The sequence below is a fragment of the Salmo salar genome, chromosome 22 (assembly GCF_965601325.2).
Source record: "Salmo salar chromosome 22, fSalSal1, whole genome shotgun sequence".
Lineage (NCBI taxonomy): Eukaryota > Metazoa > Chordata > Actinopteri > Salmoniformes > Salmonidae > Salmo > Salmo salar.
This window is the reverse complement of record NC_138312.1, coordinates 65464000-65482204: the sequence shown is the minus strand read 5'-3', so window position 1 is coordinate 65482204 and position 18205 is coordinate 65464000. Positions and strand designations below refer to the sequence as shown.

General features: G+C 41.8%; 12 non-coding genes across 12 annotated transcripts; all 12 read right to left on the bottom strand.

Moving 5' to 3' along the window:
• Positions 1 to 9: 9 nt before the first annotated feature.
• trnap-cgg (transfer RNA proline (anticodon CGG)) lies at positions 10 to 81 on the bottom strand. The gene has a single exon. It is a non-coding gene; the product is annotated as a tRNA-Pro (tRNA).
• A 1337-nt stretch (positions 82 to 1418) lies between these two features.
• On the bottom strand, positions 1419 to 1490 carry trnap-cgg (transfer RNA proline (anticodon CGG)). Its single transcript has one exon. It is a non-coding gene; the product is annotated as a tRNA-Pro (tRNA).
• Positions 1491 to 2827: 1337 nt separating this feature from the next.
• trnap-cgg (transfer RNA proline (anticodon CGG)) lies at positions 2828 to 2899 on the bottom strand. The gene has a single exon. It is a non-coding gene; the product is annotated as a tRNA-Pro (tRNA).
• Positions 2900 to 4236: 1337 nt separating this feature from the next.
• trnap-cgg (transfer RNA proline (anticodon CGG)) lies at positions 4237 to 4308 on the bottom strand. Its single transcript has one exon. It is a non-coding gene; the product is annotated as a tRNA-Pro (tRNA).
• Positions 4309 to 5645: 1337 nt separating this feature from the next.
• Positions 5646 to 5717, bottom strand: trnap-cgg (transfer RNA proline (anticodon CGG)). Its single transcript has one exon. It is a non-coding gene; the product is annotated as a tRNA-Pro (tRNA).
• Positions 5718 to 7054: 1337 nt separating this feature from the next.
• trnap-cgg (transfer RNA proline (anticodon CGG)) lies at positions 7055 to 7126 on the bottom strand. The gene has a single exon. It is a non-coding gene; the product is annotated as a tRNA-Pro (tRNA).
• A 1337-nt stretch (positions 7127 to 8463) lies between these two features.
• Positions 8464 to 8535, bottom strand: trnap-cgg (transfer RNA proline (anticodon CGG)). Its single transcript has one exon. It is a non-coding gene; the product is annotated as a tRNA-Pro (tRNA).
• Positions 8536 to 9872: 1337 nt separating this feature from the next.
• trnap-cgg (transfer RNA proline (anticodon CGG)) lies at positions 9873 to 9944 on the bottom strand. Its single transcript has one exon. It is a non-coding gene; the product is annotated as a tRNA-Pro (tRNA).
• A 1337-nt stretch (positions 9945 to 11281) lies between these two features.
• On the bottom strand, positions 11282 to 11353 carry trnap-cgg (transfer RNA proline (anticodon CGG)). Its single transcript has one exon. It is a non-coding gene; the product is annotated as a tRNA-Pro (tRNA).
• Positions 11354 to 12690: 1337 nt separating this feature from the next.
• trnap-cgg (transfer RNA proline (anticodon CGG)) lies at positions 12691 to 12762 on the bottom strand. Its single transcript has one exon. It is a non-coding gene; the product is annotated as a tRNA-Pro (tRNA).
• Positions 12763 to 14099: 1337 nt separating this feature from the next.
• On the bottom strand, positions 14100 to 14171 carry trnap-cgg (transfer RNA proline (anticodon CGG)). Its single transcript has one exon. It is a non-coding gene; the product is annotated as a tRNA-Pro (tRNA).
• Positions 14172 to 15508: 1337 nt separating this feature from the next.
• trnap-cgg (transfer RNA proline (anticodon CGG)) lies at positions 15509 to 15580 on the bottom strand. The gene has a single exon. It is a non-coding gene; the product is annotated as a tRNA-Pro (tRNA).
• Positions 15581 to 18205: the final 2625 nt, after the last annotated feature.

Here is an 18205-nt window from a genome sequence, read left to right as displayed (position 1 = left end):
TCTGCAAAAGGGCTCATCCGGGATTTGAACCCGGGACCTCTCGCACCCGAAGCAAGAATCATACCCCTAGACCAACGAGCCTTACACAAGAATAAAATTGTTTTTCTTTCTGCGGCAATGACAATGAGGATATCAATTGTTCTTGTCCATGGTGCTTGGAAAGATTGAACCTCATGTGAGTGTTTGTGCTATACTTTTGAGCATAGCAGTCTTCCAAACTGTTGACCAGGCTTCAGTTCAAATCTTTTGTATTTCATCTGCTGTGTCTTTCACACTCTGTCTTCTTAAGCCGCGACAGCAAACTGATGATGAGTGTTGACAAATGAATATTGAGCAAATGAGGTCAATTAATATTTTAAAAGAGAAAATGAAAAAATAAAACTTCAAAAAGAATGGAGCTCATTTATTTTGAGTCAATTGATGCATCAGTACGTGAATCAAAGTAAACGAACGTAAAAAATACCCATTCAAATCGATCAGTTTTCAACTAGAGAGATTGAAACGCGTCGTATCTGTCTCAAGCCTCCATAACTGTTTATGTTACACCTCCACATCTGCAATGAAAGGTGGTGGAGCTAGAGAGGTGTTAGTCAAACCATGAGACATACCTATAATCGGTCCTCTCACAAAAACAATTGTAGCTTCTGAACCGTTTGACCTACAACATCGTATGACCACTCCCTGGAAAGGGGAGACCCTCACGAACACGGTGGTGTTCTCAATTCGTCTCTACGTCCCCCACAAGTGTCAGGGGACTCGTCTGAAGTCGGAACCCTTTATGTGCCAACTTCTGTTTGTAGAATCCCAAATCTTTGGCCTCCAAACTAATGTGACCCCACTTGTCACAATGTTCTCAGTTTTGCCCTACGTTCCCCACAAGTGTCACGGGACTAATCTGAAGGTAACAGGTACTGATTAAAATAATTGATTTTTTAACCAGGGACCTCTCTCACCCTAAGCCATAATAGTACAACTATACCAACGATCCGTTTGGTCAAAGAATTTTCACTTTCCACAAAAATGACGGTCAGGATATGAATCGATGTCTCCATGTTGCTTCAGAGATTCAAATAGCATTGGTGGTATAGTGGTGAGCATAGCTGCCTTCCAAGCAGTTGACCCGGGTTTGATTCCCAGCCAATGCAGAGCATGAGATATTGGCTAGTTTTAGGGGCTGGGTGTCATTTCAAGTGTATTACATTGGAATCAATGTCCTTGTTCGTGGAAGTCAGATTTGCTCTTACTTCTTGCAGGTTTTCTAAATGTAGTGTGTTATTGAGCCAACTAGTGAATATCACAATAGATATGGAGTCCATCGCCTAAACCATTCAGCCACCTCGTCCTGCGCCCAAGAGGTGGCTGTTTGCAACCAGTGGCCAGAGATTTGCCTGTCTGAGCTTGTTAAAAGATCTGCAAAAGGGCTCATCCAGGATTTGAACCCGGGACCTCTCGCACCCGAAGCAAGAATCATACCCCTAGACCAACGAGCCTTACACAAGAATAAAATTGTTTTTCTTTCTGCGGCAATGACAATGAGGATATCAATTGTTCTTGTCCATGGTGCTTGGAAAGATTGAACCTCATGTGAGTGTTTGTGCTATACTTTTGAGCATAGCAGTCTTCCAAACTGTTGACCAGGCTTCAGTTCAAATCTTTTGTATTTCATCTGCTGTGTCTTTCACACTCTGTCTTCTTAAGCCGCGACAGCAAACTGATGATGAGTGTTGACAAATGAATATTGAGCAAATGAGGTCAATTAATATTTTAAAAGAGAAAATGAAAAAATAAAACTTCAAAAAGAATGGAGCTCATTTATTTTGAGTCAATTGATGCATCAGTACGTGAATCAAAGTAAACGAACGTAAAAAATACCCATTCAAATCGATCAGTTTTCAACTAGAGAGATTGAAACGCGTCGTATCTGTCTCAAGCCTCCATAACTGTTTATGTTACACCTCCACATCTGCAATGAAAGGTGGTGGAGCTAGAGAGGTGTTAGTCAAACCATGAGATATACCTATAATCGGTCCTCTCACAAAAACATATGTAGCTTCTGAACCGTTTGACCTACAACATCGTATGACCACTCCCTGGAAAGGGGAGACCCTCACGAACACGGTGGTGTTCTCAATTCGTATCTACGTCCCCCACAAGTGTCAGGAGACTCGTCTGAAGTCGGAACCCTTTATGTGCCAACTTCTGTTTGTAGAATCCCAAATCTTTGGCCTCCAAACTAATGTGACCCCACTTGTCACAATGTTCTCAGTTTTGCCCTACGTTCCCCACAAGTGTCACGGGACTAATCTGAAGGTAACAGGTACTGATTAAAATAATTGATTTTTTAACCAGGGACCTCTCTCACCCTAAGCCATAATAGTACAACTATACCAACGATCCATTTGGTCAAAGAATTTTCACTTTCCACAAAAATGACGGTCAGGATATGAATCGATGTCTCCATGTTGCTTCAGAGATTCAAATAGCATTGGTGGTATAGTGGTGAGCATAGCTGCCTTCCAAGCAGTTGACCCGGGTTTGATTCCCAGCCAATGCAGAGCATGAGATATTGGCTAGTTTTAGGGGCTGTGTGTCATTTCAAGTGTATTACATTGGAATCAATGTCCTTGTTCGTGGAAGTCAGATTTGCTCTTACTTCTTGCAGGTTTTCTAAATGTAGTGTGTTATTGAGCCAACTAGTGAATATCACAATAGATATGGAGTCCATCGCCTAAACCATTCAGCCACCTCGTCCTGCGCCCAAGAGGTGGCTGTTTGCAACCAGTGGCCAGAGATTTGCCTGTCTGAGCTTGTTAAAAGATCTGCAAAAGGGCTCATCCAGGATTTGAACCCGGGACCTCTCGCACCCGAAGCAAGAATCATACCCCTAGACCAACAAGCCTTACACAAGAATAAAATTGTTTTTCTTTCTGCGGCAATGACAATGAGGATATCAATTGTTCTTGTCCATGGTGCTTGGAAAGATTGAACCTCATGTGAGTGTTTGTGCTATACTTTTGAGCATAGCAGTCTTCCAAACTGTTGACCAGGCTTCAGTTCAAATCTTTTGTATTTCATCTGCTGTGTCTTTCACACTCTGTCTTCTTAAGCCGCGACAGCAAACTGATGATGAGTGTTGACAAATGAATATTGAGCAAATGAGGTCAATTAATATTTTAAAAGAGAAAATGAAAAAATAAAACTTCAAAAAGAATGGAGCTCATTTATTTTGAGTCAATTGATGCATCAGTACGTGAATCAAAGTAAACGAACGTAAAAAATACCCATTCAAATCGATCAGTTTTCAACTAGAGAGATTGAAACGCGTCGTATCTGTCTCAAGCCTCCATAACTGTTTATGTTACACCTCCACATCTGCAATGAAAGGTGGTGGAGCTAGAGAGGTGTTAGTCAAACCATGAGATATACCTATAATCGGTCCTCTCACAAAAACATATGTAGCTTCTGAACCGTTTGACCTACAACATCGTATGACCACTCCCTGGAAAGGGGAGACCCTCACGAACACGGTGGTGTTCTCAATTCGTATCTACGTCCCCCACAAGTGTCAGGAGACTCGTCTGAAGTCGGAACCCTTTATGTGCCAACTTCTGTTTGTAGAATCCCAAATCTTTGGCCTCCAAACTAATGTGACCCCACTTGTCACAATGTTCTCAGTTTTGCCCTACGTTCCCCACAAGTGTCACGGGACTAATCTGAAGGTAACAGGTACTGATTAAAATAATTGATTTTTTAACCAGGGACCTCTCTCACCCTAAGCCATAATAGTACAACTATACCAACGATCCATTTGGTCAAAGAATTTTCACTTTCCACAAAAATGACGGTCAGGATATGAATCGATGTCTCCATGTTGCTTCAGAGATTCAAATAGCATTGGTGGTATAGTGGTGAGCATAGCTGCCTTCCAAGCAGTTGACCCGGGTTTGATTCCCAGCCAATGCAGAGCATGAGATATTGGCTAGTTTTAGGGGCTGGGTGTCATTTCAAGTGTATTACATTGGAATCAATGTCCTTGTTCGTGGAAGTCAGATTTGCTCTTACTTCTTGCAGGTTTTGTAAATGTAGTGTGTTATTGAGCCAACTAGTGAATATCACAATAGATATGGAGTCCATCGCCTAAACCATTCAGCCACCTCGTCCTGCGCCCAAGAGGTGGCTGTTTGCAACCAGTGGCCAGAGATTTGCCTGTCTGAGCTTGTTAAAAGATCTGCAAAAGGGCTCATCCGGGATTTGAACCCGGGACCTCTCGCACCCGAAGCGAGAATCATACCCCTAGACCAACGAGCCTTACACAAGAATAAAATTGTTTTTCTTTCTGCGGCAATGACAATGAGGATATCAATTGTTCTTGTCCATGGTGCTTGGAAAGATTGAACCTCATGTGAGTGTTTGTGCTATACTTTTGAGCATAGCAGTCTTCCAAACTGTTGACCAGGCTTCAGTTCAAATCTTTTGTATTTCATCTGCTGTGTCTTTCACACTCTGTCTTCTTAAGCCGCGACAGCAAACTGATGATGAGTGTTGACAAATGAATATTGAGCAAATGAGGTCAATTAATATTTTAAAAGAGAAAATGAAAAAATAAAACTTCAAAAAGAATGGAGCTCATTTATTTTGAGTCAATTGATGCATCAGTACGTGAATCAAAGTAAACGAACGTAAAAAATACCCATTCAAATCGATCAGTTTTCAACTAGAGAGATTGAAACGCGTCGTATCTGTCTCAAGCCTCCATAACTGTTTATGTTACACCTCCACATCTGCAATGAAAGGTGGTGGAGCTAGAGAGGTGTTAGTCAAACCATGAGACATACCTATAATCGGTCCTCTCACAAAAACAATTGTAGCTTCTGAACCGTTTGACCTACAACATCGTATGACCACTCCCTGGAAAGGGGAGACCCTCACGAACACGGTGGTGTTCTCAATTCGTCTCTACGTCCCCCACAAGTGTCAGGGGACTCGTCTGAAGTCGGAACCCTTTATGTGCCAACTTCTGTTTGTAGAATCCCAAATCTTTGGCCTCCAAACTAATGTGACCCCACTTGTCACAATGTTCTCAGTTTTGCCCTACGTTCCCCACAAGTGTCACGGGACTAATCTGATGGTAACAGGTACTGATTAAAACAATTGATTTTTTAACCAGGGACCTCTCTCACCCTAAGCCATAATAGTACAACTATACCAACGATCCGTTTGGTCAAAGAATTTTCACTTTCCACAAAAATGACGGTCAGGATATGAATCGATGTCTCCATGTTGCTTCAGAGCTTCAAATAGCATTGGTGGTATAGTGGTGAGCATAGCTGCCTTCCAAGCAGTTGACCCGGGTTTGATTCCCAGCCAATGCAGAGCATGAGATATTGGCTAGTTTTAGGGGCTGGGTGTCATTTCAAGTGTATTACATTGGAATCAATGTCCTTGTTCGTGGAAGTCAGATTTGCTCTTACTTCTTGCAGGTTTTGTAAATGTAGTGTGTTATTGAGCCAACTAGTGAATATCACAATAGATATGGAGTCCATCGCCTAAACCATTCAGCCACCTCGTCCTGCGCCCAAGAGGTGGCTGTTTGCAACCAGTGGCCAGAGATTTGCCTGTCTGAGCTTGTTAAAAGATCTGCAAAAGGGCTCATCCGGGATTTGAACCCGGGACCTCTCGCACCCGAAGCGAGAATCATACCCCTAGACCAACGAGCCTTACACAAGAATAAAATTGTTTTTCTTTCTGCGGCAATGACAATGAGGATATCAATTGTTCTTGTCCATGGTGCTTGGAAAGATTGAACCTCATGTGAGTGTTTGTGCTATACTTTTGAGCATAGCAGTCTTCCAAACTGTTGACCAGGCTTCAGTTCAAATCTTTTGTATTTCATCTGCTGTGTCTTTCACACTCTGTCTTCTTAAGCCGCGACAGCAAACTGATGATGAGTGTTGACAAATGAATATTGAGCAAATGAGGTCAATTAATATTTTAAAAGAGAAAATGAAAAAATAAAACTTCAAAAAGAATGGAGCTCATTTATTTTGAGTCAATTGATGCATCAGTACGTGAATCAAAGTAAACGAACGTAAAAAATACCCATTCAAATCGATCAGTTTTCAACTAGAGAGATTGAAACGCGTCGTATCTGTCTCAAGCCTCCATAACTGTTTATGTTACACCTCCACATCTGCAATGAAAGGTGGTGGAGCTAGAGAGGTGTTAGTCAAACCATGAGATATACCTATAATCGGTCCTCTCACAAAAACATATGTAGCTTCTGAACCGTTTGACCTACAACATCGTATGACCACTCCCTGGAAAGGGGAGACCCTCACGAACACGGTGGTGTTCTCAATTCGTATCTACGTCCCCCACAAGTGTCAGGAGACTCGTCTGAAGTCGGAACCCTTTATGTGCCAACTTCTGTTTGTAGAATCCCAAATCTTTGGCCTCCAAACTAATGTGACCCCACTTGTCACAATGTTCTCAGTTTTGCCCTACGTTCCCCACAAGTGTCACGGGACTAATCTGAAGGTAACAGGTACTGATTAAAATAATTGATTTTTTAACCAGGGACCTCTCTCACCCTAAGCCATAATAGTACAACTATACCAACGATCCATTTGGTCAAAGAATTTTCACTTTCCACAAAAATGACGGTCAGGATATGAATCGATGTCTCCATGTTGCTTCAGAGATTCAAATAGCATTGGTGGTATAGTGGTGAGCATAGCTGCCTTCCAAGCAGTTGACCCGGGTTTGATTCCCAGCCAATGCAGAGCATGAGATATTGGCTAGTTTTAGGGGCTGTGTGTCATTTCAAGTGTATTACATTGGAATCAATGTCCTTGTTCGTGGAAGTCAGATTTGCTCTTACTTCTTGCAGGTTTTCTAAATGTAGTGTGTTATTGAGCCAACTAGTGAATATCACAATAGATATGGAGTCCATCGCCTAAACCATTCAGCCACCTCGTCCTGCGCCCAAGAGGTGGCTGTTTGCAACCAGTGGCCAGAGATTTGCCTGTCTGAGCTTGTTAAAAGATCTGCAAAAGGGCTCATCCGGGATTTGAACCCGGGACCTCTCGCACCCGAAGCGAGAATCATACCCCTAGACCAACGAGCCTTACACAAGAATAAAATTGTTTTTCTTTCTGCGGCAATGACAATGAGGATATCAATTGTTCTTGTCCATGGTGCTTGGAAAGATTGAACCTCATGTGAGTGTTTGTGCTATACTTTTGAGCATAGCAGTCTTCCAAACTGTTGACCAGGCTTCAGTTCAAATCTTTTGTATTTCATCTGCTGTGTCTTTCACACTCTGTCTTCTTAAGCCGCGACAGCAAACTGATGATGAGTGTTGACAAATGAATATTGAGCAAATGAGGTCAATTAATATTTTAAAAGAGAAAATGAAAAAATAAAACTTCAAAAAGAATGGAGCTCATTTATTTTGAGTCAATTGATGCATCAGTACGTGAATCAAAGTAAACGAACGTAAAAAATACCCATTCAAATCGATCAGTTTTCAACTAGAGAGATTGAAACGCGTCGTATCTGTCTCAAGCCTCCATAACTGTTTATGTTACACCTCCACATCTGCAATGAAAGGTGGTGGAGCTAGAGAGGTGTTAGTCAAACCATGAGATATACCTATAATCGGTCCTCTCACAAAAACATATGTAGCTTCTGAACCGTTTGACCTACAACATCGTATGACCACTCCCTGGAAAGGGGAGACCCTCACGAACACGGTGGTGTTCTCAATTCGTATCTACGTCCCCCACAAGTGTCAGGAGACTCGTCTGAAGTCGGAACCCTTTATGTGCCAACTTCTGTTTGTAGAATCCCAAATCTTTGGCCTCCAAACTAATGTGACCCCACTTGTCACAATGTTCTCAGTTTTGCCCTACGTTCCCCACAAGTGTCACGGGACTAATCTGAAGGTAACAGGTACTGATTAAAATAATTGATTTTTTAACCAGGGACCTCTCTCACCCTAAGCCATAATAGTACAACTATACCAACGATCCATTTGGTCAAAGAATTTTCACTTTCCACAAAAATGACGGTCAGGATATGAATCGATGTCTCCATGTTGCTTCAGAGATTCAAATAGCATTGGTGGTATAGTGGTGAGCATAGCTGCCTTCCAAGCAGTTGACCCGGGTTTGATTCCCAGCCAATGCAGAGCATGAGATATTGGCTAGTTTTAGGGGCTGTGTGTCATTTCAAGTGTATTACATTGGAATCAATGTCCTTGTTCGTGGAAGTCAGATTTGCTCTTACTTCTTGCAGGTTTTCTAAATGTAGTGTGTTATTGAGCCAACTAGTGAATATCACAATAGATATGGAGTCCATCGCCTAAACCATTCAGCCACCTCGTCCTGCGCCCAAGAGGTGGCTGTTTGCAACCAGTGGCCAGAGATTTGCCTGTCTGAGCTTGTTAAAAGATCTGCAAAAGGGCTCATCCGGGATTTGAACCCGGGACCTCTCGCACCCGAAGCGAGAATCATACCCCTACACCAACGAGCCTTACACAAGAATAAAATTGTTTTTCTTTCTGCGGCAATGACAATGAGGATATCAATTGTTCTTGTCCATGGTGCTTGGAAAGATTGAACCTCATGTGAGTGTTTGTGCTATACTTTTGAGCATAGCAGTCTTCCAAACTGTTGACCAGGCTTCAGTTCAAATCTTTTGTATTTCATCTGCTGTGTCTTTCACACTCTGTCTTCTTAAGCCGCGACAGCAAACTGATGATGAGTGTTGACAAATGAATATTGAGCAAATGAGGTCAATTAATATTTTAAAAGAGAAAATGAAAAAATAAAACTTCAAAAAGAATGGAGCTCATTTATTTTGAGTCAATTGATGCATCAGTACGTGAATCAAAGTAAACGAACGTAAAAAATACCCATTCAAATCGATCAGTTTTCAACTAGAGAGATTGAAACGCGTCGTATCTGTCTCAAGCCTCCATAACTGTTTATGTTACACCTCCACATCTGCAATGAAAGGTGGTGGAGCTAGAGAGGTGTTAGTCAAACCATGAGATATACCTATAATCGGTCCTCTCACAAAAACATATGTAGCTTCTGAACCGTTTGACCTACAACATCGTATGACCACTCCCTGGAAAGGGGAGACCCTCACGAACACGGTGGTGTTCTCAATTCGTATCTACGTCCCCCACAAGTGTCAGGGGACTCGTCTGAAGTCGGAACCCTTTATGTGCCAACTTCTGTTTGTAGAATCCCAAATCTTTGGCCTCCAAACTAATGTGACCCCACTTGTCACAATGTTCTCAGTTTTGCCCTACGTTCCCCACAAGTGTCACGGGACTAATCTGATGGTAACAGGTACTGATTAAAACAATTGATTTTTTAACCAGGGACCTCTCTCACCCTAAGCCATAATAGTACAACTATACCAACGATCCGTTTGGTCAAAGAATTTTCACTTTCCACAAAAATGACGGTCAGGATATGAATCGATGTCTCCATGTTGCTTCAGAGCTTCAAATAGCATTGGTGGTATAGTGGTGAGCATAGCTGCCTTCCAAGCAGTTGACCCGGGTTTGATTCCCAGCCAATGCAGAGCATGAGATATTGGCTAGTTTTAGGGGCTGGGTGTCATTTCAAGTGTATTACATTGGAATCAATGTCCTTGTTCGTGGAAGTCAGATTTGCTCTTACTTCTTGCAGGTTTTGTAAATGTAGTGTGTTATTGAGCCAACTAGTGAATATCACAATAGATATGGAGTCCATCGCCTAAACCATTCAGCCACCTCGTCCTGCGCCCAAGAGGTGGCTGTTTGCAACCAGTGGCCAGAGATTTGCCTGTCTGAGCTTGTTAAAAGATCTGCAAAAGGGCTCATCCGGGATTTGAACCCGGGACCTCTCGCACCCGAAGCGAGAATCATACCCCTAGACCAACGAGCCTTACACAAGAATAAAATTGTTTTTCTTTCTGCGGCAATGACAATGAGGATATCAATTGTTCTTGTCCATGGTGCTTGGAAAGATTGAACCTCATGTGAGTGTTTGTGCTATACTTTTGAGCATAGCAGTCTTCCAAACTGTTGACCAGGCTTCAGTTCAAATCTTTTGTATTTCATCTGCTGTGTCTTTCACACTCTGTCTTCTTAAGCCGCGACAGCAAACTGATGATGAGTGTTGACAAATGAATATTGAGCAAATGAGGTCAATTAATATTTTAAAAGAGAAAATGAAAAAATAAAACTTCAAAAAGAATGGAGCTCATTTATTTTGAGTCAATTGATGCATCAGTACGTGAATCAAAGTAAACGAACGTAAAAAATACCCATTCAAATCGATCAGTTTTCAACTAGAGAGATTGAAACGCGTCGTATCTGTCTCAAGCCTCCATAACTGTTTATGTTACACCTCCACATCTGCAATGAAAGGTGGTGGAGCTAGAGAGGTGTTAGTCAAACCATGAGATATACCTATAATCGGTCCTCTCACAAAAACATATGTAGCTTCTGAACCGTTTGACCTACAACATCGTATGACCACTCCCTGGAAAGGGGAGACCCTCACGAACACGGTGGTGTTCTCAATTCGTATCTACGTCCCCCACAAGTGTCAGGAGACTCGTCTGAAGTCGGAACCCTTTATGTGCCAACTTCTGTTTGTAGAATCCCAAATCTTTGGCCTCCAAACTAATGTGACCCCACTTGTCACAATGTTCTCAGTTTTGCCCTACGTTCCCCACAAGTGTCACGGGACTAATCTGAAGGTAACAGGTACTGATTAAAATAATTGATTTTTTAACCAGGGACCTCTCTCACCCTAAGCCATAATAGTACAACTATACCAACGATCCATTTGGTCAAAGAATTTTCACTTTCCACAAAAATGACGGTCAGGATATGAATCGATGTCTCCATGTTGCTTCAGAGATTCAAATAGCATTGGTGGTATAGTGGTGAGCATAGCTGCCTTCCAAGCAGTTGACCCGGGTTTGATTCCCAGCCAATGCAGAGCATGAGATATTGGCTAGTTTTAGGGGCTGTGTGTCATTTCAAGTGTATTACATTGGAATCAATGTCCTTGTTCGTGGAAGTCAGATTTGCTCTTACTTCTTGCAGGTTTTCTAAATGTAGTGTGTTATTGAGCCAACTAGTGAATATCACAATAGATATGGAGTCCATCGCCTAAACCATTCAGCCACCTCGTCCTGCGCCCAAGAGGTGGCTGTTTGCAACCAGTGGCCAGAGATTTGCCTGTCTGAGCTTGTTAAAAGATCTGCAAAAGGGCTCATCCGGGATTTGAACCCGGGACCTCTCGCACCCGAAGCGAGAATCATACCCCTACACCAACGAGCCTTACACAAGAATAAAATTGTTTTTCTTTCTGCGGCAATGACAATGAGGATATCAATTGTTCTTGTCCATGGTGCTTGGAAAGATTGAACCTCATGTGAGTGTTTGTGCTATACTTTTGAGCATAGCAGTCTTCCAAACTGTTGACCAGGCTTCAGTTCAAATCTTTTGTATTTCATCTGCTGTGTCTTTCACACTCTGTCTTCTTAAGCCGCGACAGCAAACTGATGATGAGTGTTGACAAATGAATATTGAGCAAATGAGGTCAATTAATATTTTAAAAGAGAAAATGAAAAAATAAAACTTCAAAAAGAATGGAGCTCATTTATTTTGAGTCAATTGATGCATCAGTACGTGAATCAAAGTAAACGAACGTAAAAAATACCCATTCAAATCGATCAGTTTTCAACTAGAGAGATTGAAACGCGTCGTATCTGTCTCAAGCCTCCATAACTGTTTATGTTACACCTCCACATCTGCAATGAAAGGTGGTGGAGCTAGAGAGGTGTTAGTCAAACCATGAGATATACCTATAATCGGTCCTCTCACAAAAACATATGTAGCTTCTGAACCGTTTGACCTACAACATCGTATGACCACTCCCTGGAAAGGGGAGACCCTCACGAACACGGTGGTGTTCTCAATTCGTATCTACGTCCCCCACAAGTGTCAGGAGACTCGTCTGAAGTCGGAACCCTTTATGTGCCAACTTCTGTTTGTAGAATCCCAAATCTTTGGCCTCCAAACTAATGTGACCCCACTTGTCACAATGTTCTCAGTTTTGCCCTACGTTCCCCACAAGTGTCACGGGACTAATCTGAAGGTAACAGGTACTGATTAAAATAATTGATTTTTTAACCAGGGACCTCTCTCACCCTAAGCCATAATAGTACAACTATACCAACGATCCATTTGGTCAAAGAATTTTCACTTTCCACAAAAATGACGGTCAGGATATGAATCGATGTCTCCATGTTGCTTCAGAGATTCAAATAGCATTGGTGGTATAGTGGTGAGCATAGCTGCCTTCCAAGCAGTTGACCCGGGTTTGATTCCCAGCCAATGCAGAGCATGAGATATTGGCTAGTTTTAGGGGCTGGGTGTCATTTCAAGTGTATTACATTGGAATCAATGTCCTTGTTCGTGGAAGTCAGATTTGCTCTTACTTCTTGCAGGTTTTGTAAATGTAGTGTGTTATTGAGCCAACTAGTGAATATCACAATAGATATGGAGTCCATCGCCTAAACCATTCAGCCACCTCGTCCTGCGCCCAAGAGGTGGCTGTTTGCAACCAGTGGCCAGAGATTTGCCTGTCTGAGCTTGTTAAAAGATCTGCAAAAGGGCTCATCCGGGATTTGAACCCGGGACCTCTCGCACCCGAAGCGAGAATCATACCCCTAGACCAACGAGCCTTACACAAGAATAAAATTGTTTTTCTTTCTGCGGCAATGACAATGAGGATATCAATTGTTCTTGTCCATGGTGCTTGGAAAGATTGAACCTCATGTGAGTGTTTGTGCTATACTTTTGAGCATAGCAGTCTTCCAAACTGTTGACCAGGCTTCAGTTCAAATCTTTTGTATTTCATCTGCTGTGTCTTTCACACTCTGTCTTCTTAAGCCGCGACAGCAAACTGATGATGAGTGTTGACAAATGAATATTGAGCAAATGAGGTCAATTAATATTTTAAAAGAGAAAATGAAAAAATAAAACTTCAAAAAGAATGGAGCTCATTTATTTTGAGTCAATTGATGCATCAGTACGTGAATCAAAGTAAACGAACGTAAAAAATACCCATTCAAATCGATCAGTTTTCAACTAGAGAGATTGAAACGCGTCGTATCTGTCTCAAGCCTCCATAACTGTTTATGTTACACCTCCACATCTGCAATGAAAGGTGGTGGAGCTAGAGAGGTGTTAGTCAAACCATGAGACATACCTATAATCGGTCCTCTCACAAAAACAATTGTAGCTTCTGAACCGTTTGACCTACAACATCGTATGACCACTCCCTGGAAAGGGGAGACCCTCACGAACACGGTGGTGTTCTCAATTCGTCTCTACGTCCCCCACAAGTGTCAGGGGACTCGTCTGAAGTCGGAACCCTTTATGTGCCAACTTCTGTTTGTAGAATCCCAAATCTTTGGCCTCCAAACTAATGTGACCCCACTTGTCACAATGTTCTCAGTTTTGCCCTACGTTCCCCACAAGTGTCACGGGACTAATCTGATGGTAACAGGTACTGATTAAAACAATTGATTTTTTAACCAGGGACCTCTCTCACCCTAAGCCATAATAGTACAACTATACCAACGATCCGTTTGGTCAAAGAATTTTCACTTTCCACAAAAATGACGGTCAGGATATGAATCGATGTCTCCATGTTGCTTCAGAGCTTCAAATAGCATTGGTGGTATAGTGGTGAGCATAGCTGCCTTCCAAGCAGTTGACCCGGGTTTGATTCCCAGCCAATGCAGAGCATGAGATATTGGCTAGTTTTAGGGGCTGGGTGTCATTTCAAGTGTATTACATTGGAATCAATGTCCTTGTTCGTGGAAGTCAGATTTGCTCTTACTTCTTGCAGGTTTTGTAAATGTAGTGTGTTATTGAGCCAACTAGTGAATATCACAATAGATATGGAGTCCATCGCCTAAACCATTCAGCCACCTCGTCCTGCGCCCAAGAGGTGGCTGTTTGCAACCAGTGGCCAGAGATTTGCCTGTCTGAGCTTGTTAAAAGATCTGCAAAAGGGCTCATCCGGGATTTGAACCCGGGACCTCTCGCACCCGAAGCGAGAATCATACCCCTAGACCAACGAGCCTTACACAAGAATAAAATTGTTTTTCTTTCTGCGGCAATGACAATGAGGATATTAATTGTTCTTGTCCATGGTGCTTGGAAAGATTGAACCTCATGTGAGTGTTTGTGCTATACTTTTGAGCATAGCAGTCTTCCAAACTGTTGACCAGGCTTCAGTTCAAATCTTTTGTATTTCATCTGCTGTGTCTTTCACACTCTGTCTTCTTAAGCCGCGACAGCAAACTGATGATGAGTGTTGACAAATGAATATTGAGCAAATGAGGTCAATTAATATTTTAAAAGAGAAAATGAAAAAATAAAACTTCAAAAAGAATGGAGCTCATTTATTTTGAGTCAATTGATGCATCAGTACGTGAATCAAAGTAAACGAACGTAAAAAATACCCATTCAAATCGATCAGTTTTCAACTAGAGAGATTGAAACGCGTCGTATCTGTCTCAAGCCTCCATAACTGTTTATGTTACACCTCCACATCTGCAATGAAAGGTGGTGGAGCTAGAGAGGTGTTAGTCAAACCATGAGATATACCTATAATCGGTCCTCTCACAAAAACATATGTAGCTTCTGAACCGTTTGACCTACAACATCGTATGACCACTCCCTGGAAAGGGGAGACCCTCACGAACACGGTGGTGTTCTCAATTCGTATCTACGTCCCCCACAAGTGTCAGGAGACTCGTCTGAAGTCGGAACCCTTTATGTGCCAACTTCTGTTTGTAGAATCCCAAATCTTTGGCCTCCAAACTAATGTGACCCCACTTGTCACAATGTTCTCAGTTTTGCCCTACGTTCCCCACAAGTGTCACGGGACTAATCTGAAGGTAACAGGTACTGATTAAAATAATTGATTTTTTAACCAGGGACCTCTCTCACCCTAAGCCATAATAGTACAACTATACCAACGATCCATTTGGTCAAAGAATTTTCACTTTCCACAAAAATGACGGTCAGGATATGAATCGATGTCTCCATGTTGCTTCAGAGATTCAAATAGCATTGGTGGTATAGTGGTGAGCATAGCTGCCTTCCAAGCAGTTGACCCGGGTTTGATTCCCAGCCAATGCAGAGCATGAGATATTGGCTAGTTTTAGGGGCTGGGTGTCATTTCAAGTGTATTACATTGGAATCAATGTCCTTGTTCGTGGAAGTCAGATTTGCTCTTACTTCTTGCAGGTTTTGTAAATGTAGTGTGTTATTGAGCCAACTAGTGAATATCACAATAGATATGGAGTCCATCGCCTAAACCATTCAGCCACCTCGTCCTGCGCCCAAGAGGTGGCTGTTTGCAACCAGTGGCCAGAGATTTGCCTGTCTGAGCTTGTTAAAAGATCTGCAAAAGGGCTCATCCGGGATTTGAACCCGGGACCTCTCGCACCCGAAGCGAGAATCATACCCCTAGACCAACGAGCCTTACACAAGAATAAAATTGTTTTTCTTTCTGCGGCAATGACAATGAGGATATCAATTGTTCTTGTCCATGGTGCTTGGAAAGATTGAACCTCATGTGAGTGTTTGTGCTATACTTTTGAGCATAGCAGTCTTCCAAACTGTTGACCAGGCTTCAGTTCAAATCTTTTGTATTTCATCTGCTGTGTCTTTCACACTCTGTCTTCTTAACCTCTTGGGGCTAGGTGGGACGCTAGCGTGCCACCTGTGGTGCACTCCATCAACAGCAGGTGCATTTCAAGAGCGGCAAATTTGAATCCAAATAAATGTCAAAATTCAAATTTTTCAAAAATACAACTATGTTACACCATTTGAAAGATAAACATCTCCTTAATCTAACCACGTTTTACGATTTCAAAAAGGTTTTACGGCGAAAGCATAAATTTAGAGTATGTTAGGACAGTACATTTACAAGAGTTGTGTGTAATGTTTTGTCAAGTCAAAGACAGGGTCACCAAAACCATAAAACCAGCTAAAATGATACACTAACCTTTTACAATCTCCATCAGATGACACTCCTAGGACATTATGTTAGACAATGCATGCATTTTTAGTTCTATCAAGTTCATATTTATATACAAAAACAGCGTTTTACTATGGCATTGATGTTGAGGAAATCGTTTCCCTCCAATAACCGGCAGTCAAGTCAGCGTCACAAATTAAATAATTAAAATTAGAAAACATTGGTAAAATATTATATTGTCATTTAAAGAATTATAGATTTACATCTTTTGAACGCAATCAACTTGCCAGATTTAAAAATAACCTTACTGGGAAATCACACTTTGCAATAATCTGAGCACTGTGCCCAGAAAAATACGCGTTGCGATACAGACTAGACGTCATGTTGGGGAGATCTAAAATCGAAAATACTATGTAAATAATCCATTACCTTTGATTCTCTTCATCAGATGTCACTTCCAGGTATCACAGGTCCATAACGAATGTAGTTTTGTTCAAAAAAGCTCATCATTTATGTCCAAAAATCTCCGTCTCGTTAGCACATGATGTAAGCCAGCCGGACTTCTCGTCATGAACGAGGGGAAAAAATATATTTCCGTTCGTTCAAACATGTCAAACGTTGTATAGCATAAATCATTAGGGCCTTTTTTAACCAGAACATGAATAATATTCAAGGTGGACGAATGCATAGCCTTTTATAACGTATTGGAACGAGGGTACCCAACATGAAGTAGCGCGCCAGGTGTCTAATGGGACATCACCGTTCCATGGCTCTTGTTCGGTCAGATCTCCCTCCAGAAGACTCAAAACACTTTGTAAAGGCTGGTGACATCTAGTGGAAGCAATAGGAAGTGCCAAAATATTCCTAAACCCCTGTGTTTTTCAATGGGAGAGGTTTAAAGTCAATACAACACATCAGGTATCCACTTCCTGTCAGAAAATGTCTCAGGGTTTTGCCTGCCAAATGAGTTCTGTTATACTCACAGACACCATTCAAACAGTTTTGGAAACTTTAGAGTGTTTTCTATCCATATATAATAAGTATATGCATATTCTAGTTACTGGGTAGGATTAGTAACCAGATTAAATCGGGTACATTTTTTTTATCCAGACGTGCAAATGCTGCCCCCTAGACCCAACAGGTTAAGCCGCGACAGCAAACTGATGATGAGTGTTGACAAATGAATATTGAGCAAATGAGGTCAATTAATATTTTAAAAGAGAAAATGAAAAAATAAAACTTCAAAAAGAATGGAGCTCATTTATTTTGAGTCAATTGATGCATCAGTACGTGAATCAAAGTAAACGAACGTAAAAAATACCCATTCAAATCGATCAGTTTTCAACTAGAGAGATTGAAACGCGTCGTATCTGTCTCAAGCCTCCATAACTGTTTATGTTACACCTCCACATCTGCAATGAAAGGTGGTGGAGCTAGAGAGGTGTTAGTCAAACCATGAGACATACCTATAATCGGTCCTCTCACAAAACAATTGTAGCTTCTGAACCGTTTGACCTACAACATCGTATGACCACTCCCTGGAAAGGGGAGACCCTCACGAACACGGTGGTGTTCTCAATTCGTCTCTACGTCCCCCACAAGTGTCAGGGGACTCGTCTGAAGTCGGAACCCTTTATGTGCCAACTTCTGTTTGTAGAATCCCAAATCTTTGGCCTCCAAACTAATGTGACCCCACTTGTCACAATGTTCTCAGTTTTGCCCTACGTTCCCCACAAGTGTCACGGGACTAATCTGATGGTAACAGGTACTGATTAAAACAATTGATTTTTTAACCAGGGACCTCTCTCACCCTAAGCCATAATAGTACAACTATACCAACGATCCGTTTGGTCAAAGAATTTTCACTTTCCACAAAAATGACGGTCAGGATATGAATCGATGTCTCCATGTTGCTTCAGAGCTTCAAATAGCATTGGTGGTATAGTGGTGAGCATAGCTGCCTTCCAAGCAGTTGACCCGGGTTTGATTCCCAGCCAATGCAGAGCATGAGATATTGGCTAGTTTTAGGGGCTGGGTGTCATTTCAAGTGTATTACATTGGAATCAATGTCCTTGTTCGTGGAAGTCAGATTTGCTCTTACTTCTTGCAGGTTTTCTAAATGTAGT